The sequence below is a fragment of the Triticum dicoccoides genome, chromosome 7B, assembly GCF_002162155.2.
Source record: "Triticum dicoccoides isolate Atlit2015 ecotype Zavitan chromosome 7B, WEW_v2.0, whole genome shotgun sequence".
NCBI lineage: Eukaryota > Viridiplantae > Streptophyta > Magnoliopsida > Poales > Poaceae > Triticum > Triticum dicoccoides.
In genome coordinates this window covers 439,385,392-439,393,545 of record NC_041393.1, presented here as the reverse complement: position 1 = coordinate 439,393,545, position 8,154 = coordinate 439,385,392, and positions in this window count along the sequence as shown.

Sequence of the window (8,154 nt, the reverse complement as noted above, 5' to 3'; positions counted from 1 at the left end):
GAGTGAGAGGATTGCTCTTCACTCGGAGTGTTTTTAACTTAGGTGAGTACGGGGTCACAGCTAACCCCTGAGTGAGAGAATTGCTCTTCACTTGGAGTGTTTTTGAAACTTAAGCGAGTACGGGGTTGCAGCTAAGCCCTCGAGTGAGAGGATCGCTCTTCACTCGGAGTGTTTTTTGAAACTTAGGCGAGTACAGGGTCTCAGCTAAGCCTCTGAGTGAGAGGGTTGCTCTTCACTCGGAGTGTTTTTGAACTTAGGCGAGTACGGGTCGCAGCTAAGCCCTCGAGTGAGAGGGTTGCTCTTTACTCGGAGTGCTTTTAAGTTAGGCGAATCGGGTTCGCGGTAAAGCACCCACTAGGGATTTGAACACAAGTATATGTGAAAACAATCAATTTGTGACTGTATAAATCATGTCTTTGATAAACAATCTGAAAAGTACTTCTTATTACATCTCGTCGATCCGAGTGTTTTCAGGTATAAAAGTGGCGGAGCAGATCTGCATTCCAGGCGCGCGGCTCATCCTTCCTCTAGGTCACATTGTAAAGGTGATACACTCTGTTATGCAGTACCTTAGTGACGATGAAGGGACCTTCCCAGGCAGGGGCAAGCTTGTGAGGCCGTTGTTGATCCACTCGGAGCACAAGGTCTCCTTCCTGGAATGCACGACCCCTGACATTTCGCGCATGGAATCAACGAAGATCTTGCTAACAAATGGTCGACCGAATCAAAGCCATCTCTCTCTCTCTTGTTCCAAAAGGTCAACTGCATCTTGACGTGCTTGTTCGGATTTGGCTTCTGAGAAGAGTTCCACTCGGGGAGCATTGTGGAGCAAGTCACTAAGCACTGCCTCAGCTCCATATACCATGAAGAAAGGAGTATGACCAGTCGACCGATTGGGCGTCATCCTTAATCCCCATAGAACGAAGGGCGGCTCTATCACCCAGGCGCCTGCTGCATGCTTGAGGTCGCACATCAATCTGGGTTTCAGCCTTGTAAGATCAAACCATTTTCTCTTTCTGCTTGCCCATTCGACTGCGTATGTACTACGGATGCATAGTCGACCCGAGTGTCTTGGGAAGCGCAGAAAGCTCTGAATTCATCGGAATCAAAGTTTGAACCATTATTTGTGATGATGTTGTGTGGAACTCCTTATCTGAATATTAGCTCTCTGATGAAAGTGATAGTTGTGCTTGAGTCGAGGTTCTTGATGGGTTAGCTTCAATCCACTTAGTGAACTCTTCGACTGCCACGAGCAGATGGGTGAAGCCGCTTCTGCCGGTCCTAAAGGGTCCCACCATGTCGAGTTCCCAAACAACGAATGTCCAGACGAGTGGAATAATCTTCAAGGCCGATGCAGGTTTGTGAGACATGTTTGAGTAAAACTGGCAACCTTCACACTTCTCGACTATCTCCTTAGCCATTTCATTTGCTCACGGCCAATAGAATCCTACTCGGTATGCTTTGGCCACGATGGTCCGAGAGGACGCATGGTGACCATAGGTCCCCGAGTGAATCTCATTTAGGATCAATCGACCCTCTTCTGGAGTAATGCACCGCTGAGCTACGCTACTCACACTTTCTCTATAAAGTTGATCACCTATCACTGTGAAGGCTTTGGATCTGCGAATGATCTGACGAGCTTCATCTTCATCCTCTAGGAGCTCTTGCCAAAGCAGATATGCAATGTACGGCACTATCCAGTTGGGGATGATCACCAAAACCTCCATGATTAGGTCGACAACTGTTGGGACTTCAACTTCAGTCGGATTAGTTGAACTTATCGGTTGTGGGGGCTCCTCTGTAAAGCGATCTTCTTGAACTGACGGGGTGTGGAGATGCTCCAAGAACACATTACTGGGAATAGGCTTCTGAGTGGAGCCTATCTTAGCCAGATCATCATCAGCCTGATTCTTGAGTCGGGGTATGTGGTGGAGCTCTAACCCTTCAAACTTATTTTCTAACTTCCTCACTGCATTGCAATATCCTGTCATGGTCGGGCTCTCGATATCCCATTCTTTCATCACTTGATTCACTACCAGATCTGAGTCACCATAGACCATTAGGTGACGGACGCCGGGTGAAATGGCCATACACAACCCATATAAAAGCACTTCGTACTCAACTTCAGTGTTGGAAGAATCAAAGTGAATCTGCAACACATAACTGAGCTTGTCACCTCTCGGGGATACCAGAACTACTCCAGCACCAGAACCATTCAACATCTTGGATCCGTCAAAGAACATGTTCCAGTGTTCCGAGTGGACTTGAGTTGGTTGTTGTTGCTCAATCCACTCGGCCAAGAAATCTGCAATTGCTTGAGACTTAATAGCCTTCTTTGCTTCGAACTTGATATCAAGAGGAAGGAGTTTAATAACCCACTTAACCACTCGACCAGTTGTGTCTCAACTGTTCAAATTTTTTGACAATGGGGCATCATTGACAACTGAAACCGAGTGATCTGTGAAGTAATGTGCAACTTTCTTCGTTGTCATATAGATTCCATAAACAAGCTTCTGGTAGTGCGGATACCTATGCTTGGATGGAGTCAACACTTCAGAAATGTAATACACTGGGTCTTGAACTTTATAGGCTTTGCCTTCTTCCTCCCGCTCGACTGTGAGCACTGTACTGACAACCTGTCCAGTGGCTGCAATATTTAGCAACAAAGGCTCTTTGCTGACTGGAACAGCAAGCACCGGCTAGGTGGAAAGCAGAGCTTTGAGCTCTACAAATGCTGCTTCAGCTTCAAGAGTCCACTCGAATGTATCATACTTTTTCATCAGTCGGTAAAGAGGCAATGCCTTTTCATCGAGGCGAGAAATGAATCGACTTAGTGCATCCAAACAACCTGTAAGCTTCTGAACATCATGCACGCGCATAGGGCGTTTCATTCAGACGATTGCTCCAATCTTTTCTGGGTTTGCGTCGATTCCTCATTCGGAAACAAGAAAACCGAGCAACTTCCCACCTGGAACCCCGTATGTGCACTTGGATGGATTTAGCTTGATGTCATATCTTCTCAGGTTGGCAAAGGTTTCAGCGAGGTCAGTCAGCAGGTCGGAACTCTTGCGTGACTTGATCACGATATCATCCATGTAGGCTTCCATGTTCCGACTGATTTGAGTGAGCAGACACTTATGTATCATGCGCATGAACGCGGCTCCAGCATTCTTCAGACCAAAAGGCATGGTAACATCGCAAAAACACCCAAATGGGGTGATGAAGGATGTTTTTATTTCATCAGGCCCATATAGACGGATCTGATGGTACCCGGAATACACATCCAAGAAGGATAAATGCTCGCACCCCGCTGTCGAGTCAACTATCTGATCGATGCAGGGGAGGGGGAATGATCTTTCGGGCAGGCCCGATTGATATGCTTGAAGTCAATACACATACAAAGTGAATCATCTTTCTTAGGGACCATGACGACGTTGGTGAGCCACTCGGAGTGGTAAATCTCGCAGATGAACTCAGCGGCCAAGAGCCGAGCCACCTCCTCGCCAATCGCCTTTCTCTTCTCAACGGCGGTCCGTAGAAGATGCTCTTTGACTGGTTTTGCTTTTGGTTCGACACGCAAACAGTGCTCAGCCAGCCCCCTGGGTACACCTGGCATGTCAAAAGGTTTCCATGCAAAGATGTCCCAGTTCTCACGGAGGAACTGGATGAGCGTGGCTTCCTATTTGTTGTCGAGTGTCGTTGATATGTGAGGCGGAGCTGCATTAGGGTCTTCTGGGTGGATATGAACATGTTTGTTCTCTCCCGCTAACTGAAATGCAGATTCTGAAGCAGGATTCTTGGACCGCAGCAAATCACTCAGATCTGCATTTTTCTGGTACTCCTGCATCTCTATTGTTGCCATCTGTTCATCTGCAATCTTGCAACCCTTCTGAAGGCACTCTTCTTCTCTTTATCTATTTCCTATGACCGTGGTCACACCTCTGGGACCGGGCATCTTCAACTTGAGATATACATAACACGGTCGAGCCATGAAACGAGCATATGCAAGCCTGCCCAGAATGGCATGATAAGCACTATGGAAATCCACCACCTCAAATGTCAACTTTTCTTTGCGGTAATTCTTGGAATCGCCAAAAACCACATCAAGAGTAATCTGCCCGAGTGACTTTGCCTTTTTCCCAGGAATGACGCAGTGGAACTGCATGTTGCTCTCACTGAGTTTAGACATCGGAATGCCCATCCCTTCCGGCGTATAGAATGTTCAGCCCACTTCTGCCATCCATAAGGACCTTGGTCAGTCGGGTTCCCCCAATGACTGGGTCAACCACCAACACTTGCTGCCCAGGGGTAGCAGCGTGCGTCGGGTGATCTAACTGGTCGAATGTAATGGGAGTCTTCGACCACTTCAAATACGTCGTACTTGCGGAGCAACCATATTCACTTCTCTGTTAATGACTTTCAGTCGACTTTTGCTTTCTACATCAGCAAAAATCATCAAGGTAGCATTGACCTAAGGGTAACCCTCCTCTTCCTCTTTTTCATCTTCCTTATCAGATTCTTTCTCACTGGACTGATTCTCTCGAAAGCTCTGAATCAGGAGTCAGCACTGCCGAGTGGTATGCTTGGGTTGAATTAGGTTACCCTCCTCATCTTTCTTCGTGTGTATGTAACACGGAAAATCGAAGACGTCCTGTCCTAACTGATCTTTCACCTTCTTGGGCTTCCACTGCGGTTTCGGTTTTCCTTTGAACTTTCCACCTCCTACATTCAGGACTGCAGCCTCGGCAGGACCTATAGATTCGGCTTTACGCTTCTGCTTCCGACTGGAATTCCCAGCCTCGGAGTCATGGACGACTATTTTCCCCTTGCCGTTCTGGAGTCGTTCTTCCTCTTCACCATTGGCATACCAAGTGGCTATCTCCATCATTCGGGTCAGAGTCATGTCTCCAGACCGACCGAATTTCAGGGTAAGCTATCTATATCTGACGCCTTCTTTGAAGGCACAAACTGCTTGGTGATCTAACACATTTTCCACCGTATGATGAAGGGTAGTCCATCTCTGGATGAAGTCTCTCAAAGTTTCATTTGGCTTCTGAACACAATGCTGCAATTCAGTCAGCCCAGCAGGTCGCTTGCAAGTGCCCTCGAATAATTTGATGAACACTCGGGCCAAGTCATCCCAGCAGAAAATACTCCCAGGGGCTAACTGAGTCAACCACACTCTGGTCGAACCCTCAAGCATCAGGGGAAGGTGCTTCATAGCTACATCATCATTGCCACCACCGATCTGCACAACCACTCGATAGTCTTCCAGTCAGGTATCTGGCTTTGATTCTCCGCTGAACTTACCCACGCCTGCTGCCAACCTAAAGTTGGGAGGGATCTCGGCTGACCTGATGGCCATACTGAAACATTCGGGCCCAGAAATAAATGCTCTGTTTCCAGTCGGACGATCTCTGCATTGCCCTTCTCTGTTTGCTCGGCCTCTGTCAACCAAACCCTGCACAAGGAGTGATCTTGCATCGAATCCCGGTTCTCTTGGATCGACCAGGGCCCTCTGCTCATCACTGTACGGGTGTCTATCATCACAATGTCGGGGCGCGTATGATCCGCCCCTCGGAGGGGGCGTAAGCACCCGACGATGGTCATCGCGGGAAAACTGACGATCAAACTGCCTATGGCCCCGCTCCAGGTACTGGTCCTGGCTGGGACCACGATCTTACCGACGCCGGGGTGACATCGGACTATGTGTCGACTGAACTGTGTCTGCAACCATTGATCAACTATGAATTATGTTGCGCGACTGAGAAACAACATAATTCTGTTCACTAGTGGCCTTAAGCAATGCCCGGATCTATTCTAAACCTCTACCAACTTCTGAGCGCGACGACTGAATTAACTCTGCTATGCGTGGTGCTGCTGCAACATTTTGAATCGGAGTTCGGTATACCTGAGTTTCAGTTGGAAACAACCGTCTGGCCCGCCAACTGGATTCGGGAACCCGCTAACGAGCAAGCTCGTCAAGTGCCTTCTGTAGATTATCCAAACGTGTACGCTCAGCCAAAGTGGCCAAGCGCGCAGCCTCCAGGGCCCGAGCCTCGGCAGTCTCCCCGATGATGGGGGTCTGGAGCGCCTGAATGTTGCATCGATGCAACTCTTCCCTCTGCTCCGTGGTGAGGGCCTCGGGAACGTACTCATGATGCCCTTGCGACGGGCCAGCGCCACCATCGCCGCCATCGTTGCGGCAAAATCCGGGTGGGCCGTGCTAGGAAGTGACCACGAGAACTTCTGCCACTGGGTCATTACTCTCGCACTCGGAGAGGGAATCCGAGTGACCAATCGGCAGATCGAACAGACCATAAAGAGATTCATCAGGCTCGATCGCCGCGACTTGAAGGGTGGTCGACTGGCGAGCCGCTGCATGCTTCACCCACCACTGGAGCCGTGAACGGCCAGACCGCTTGCGACGGCGAACAGCGGGGAGCGAAGATGTTGCCAGAGCCGACCGATACTGGGTCGGCAGCTGTCGAAGAAGAACGCCGCAAGCACTCGCACGGAGGTGCGTCGCCCCGTGGACTGGGAGGGCCTCGACATTGAGGGGAGCTTCTTGAAGCCAGGCGGAGTCGTCGGCGATGAAAACAAGCGCCCTGAGACGGATCTCGCGGCCCAATGCCAAACCACCGCCAGAAACCATGTTGTTGGAGAACGAAATTCGCAACCTCACCGGAAGTCGCTTAGACGTCGGCCCCATGGTAAGCACCAACTGTCGTGGGAATAAGTCTGACAGTAAGAATAGGGGGTACGTAGGAGGAGGCAAGGTCCTAGCTACGGTGAGGTTGTACACACAAGTTTTATGAGTTCATGCCCCTCTTGGAGGAGGTAAAAGCCCTACGTCTCAGTGCCCTGAGGCTGCGTCGACTGGATTATGTGTGAATGTTATAGGGGGTGCGAACCCGTGTGCCAGATGAGGAGGGTGGCTTATATAGAGTGCGCCAGGACCCTCTCAGACCTTCGTTACACAGCATTCAATGTGAGTTAAGATGGAGCGTTACTGGTAACGCCAGCCATAAATGATCTTTAAGACTACAGAGTGAATGCCTGACCGTTACCATCCTGGGGTGACTTTAGATCTTCTGTACTCCGAGTGGTTCTCTATATGGTCAAGTGACTATACCGTGGTTGAGTGGAATTGGGGTATCCGAGTGGAGTTTCCTGTCGAGTGGATTTCACTTCAGGGTAATTCCAGTCGGTACTTTCCGTTGGTCCTTGAATGTCTTTGACAGTAGGTCAGTGTCCTTGGGTGGGGCGTCTAGGTCAGGCCTAAGACCCTACCCTGGGTACATGTCCTCGTCAACGAGTAAAGAGACTTGCCGGTAACGAGACTGAACTAGGTATGAAGATACCGACAATCGAATCTCGGGCAAATAACATATCGATGACAAAGGGAATAACGTATGTTGTCATAACGGTTCGACCAATAAAGATCTTCGTAGAATATGTGGAAGCCAATATGAGCATCCAGGTTCCGCTATTGGTTATTAACTGGAGAGGTGTCTTAGTCATGTCTACATAGTTCTCGAACCCGTAGGGTCCGCACGCTTAATGTTCGATGACGGTTTATATTATATGAGTTATGTGATTTCGTGACCGAATGTTGTTCAGAGTCCCGGATGAGATCACTGACATGACAAGGAGTGTCAAAATGGTCGAGAGGTAAAGATTCATATATAGGACGATAGTATTCGGACACAGGAAGTGTTCCGGGGGTACCGGATACGTATCGGGTCACCGAAAGGGGTTCCGGGCAACCCCCGGCAAACTACATGGGCCTAATGGGCCAAGAGGGGGACAGACCAGCCCCTAAGGAGCTGGTGCGCCCCCATATAGGCCGAATTGGGGGGAAAGGAAAGGGGGAAAGAGAGAAGGAAGGGGAGGGATTCGCCCCCCTCCCCCTTCCTTTTCTCCCCCCTCCGGCACTTATGGAAGGGGGGAGGCCGAATTGGGGAGGCGCCCAAGTAGGATTCCTCCTACTTGGGGCGCCCCCTTGGCTGCCTCTCCTTCCCTCTAACCTATATATATGTGGGGGGCACCGCTAGAACACACATCAACTAATTCTTAGCCGTGTGCGGCGCCCCCCCTCCACAGTTTACGGCTCCTGTCATATTTTCGCAATGCTTAGGCGAAGCCCTGCGC